This window comes from Manacus vitellinus, unplaced genomic scaffold (assembly GCF_001715985.3).
Source record: "Manacus vitellinus isolate BGI_N305 unplaced genomic scaffold, ASM171598v3 scaffold_3_pilon, whole genome shotgun sequence".
In the NCBI taxonomy this organism is placed as follows: domain Eukaryota; kingdom Metazoa; phylum Chordata; class Aves; order Passeriformes; family Pipridae; genus Manacus; species Manacus vitellinus.
In genome coordinates this window covers 24,749,232-24,750,053 of record NW_021940535.1, presented here as the reverse complement: position 1 = coordinate 24,750,053, position 822 = coordinate 24,749,232, and the positions used below count along the sequence as shown (strand labels likewise).

General features: G+C 55.8%; 1 protein-coding gene across 1 annotated transcript in view; it reads left to right on the top strand.

Annotated features, from left to right (window-relative positions):
• The first annotated feature begins 635 nt into the window (after positions 1-635).
• ITGB8 (integrin subunit beta 8) overlaps positions 636-822 on the top strand; it is a 49,966-nt gene continuing 49,779 nt past the window's right edge. The window contains exon 1 of the mRNA XM_008920380.3: positions 636-755. The gene's annotated coding sequence lies outside the window, so the exon portion shown is untranslated. The remainder of the gene's footprint in view (positions 756-822) is intronic.

The window sequence follows — 822 nt, the reverse complement described above, 5'->3', positions numbered from 1 at the left end:
TTTATGTGACCATCACTGCATGTGACTTTCTCACATTCCATATCCCCATCTGGGCTGTGGCCACTCGAGGAATGACAGTCAGATGTCTGAAATGGGATTTTTCCAAGGTGAAGCAAAGGAGATGATAACTCCCAAGAGTGCAAGTATAGGACTATTCCATTGCCAACTCCTCCTTAGCAACCTTGAACAAACCCAGTGTAGGTTCAGTTTCTGATCTTTGACATGCAGATGATAAATAATCCATAAGTCCATGAGGCTTAGCACAGGGTCTAAAGAGGCTTTCACAGACTTTCATAAGGACAGTGAAACAGCACACTATTTACACTGCTTGCATTTGCAGGATTTATTAACGTTGTACCGTGCACAGGCAGACTTGGGTGGTGCATCGACATGCTATTTTGGGATCCTGCGTGCACTGACATCTGTTCTGTCATTAGGATCAGAAATGAAGGGGTGACACCGGCCTGGCCATAGCTGGCTCTGTGCTCGGCCCAGGGCCCCGAGGCCGGCACAGCTCCCCGGTAACCCGGGGAGACGGTGGCCCGGCCACCGGCGTGTGACAGGGAGAGGTGCCCAGGTGCGTTTCACCTGCTGGGAAAACGCCTCCACGCACTGCGTGCCCGGGGAGCGGAGCCCTCGAGAGGAGCACAGTGACACGGCCGTCAGGAGGGCCGGGGAGCGGAGCCGGGCCGGAGCTCGCACCTTGGCCCGGCGGGGCTTTCCTGGCCCGCACGTCGCGGTACTTTCCGGGCACGGTAACCTTTGCTTTACTCCTACTGCGCCCGGAGGGGTGGAAACTCCGGGCAGAAATCACTCGGGGAA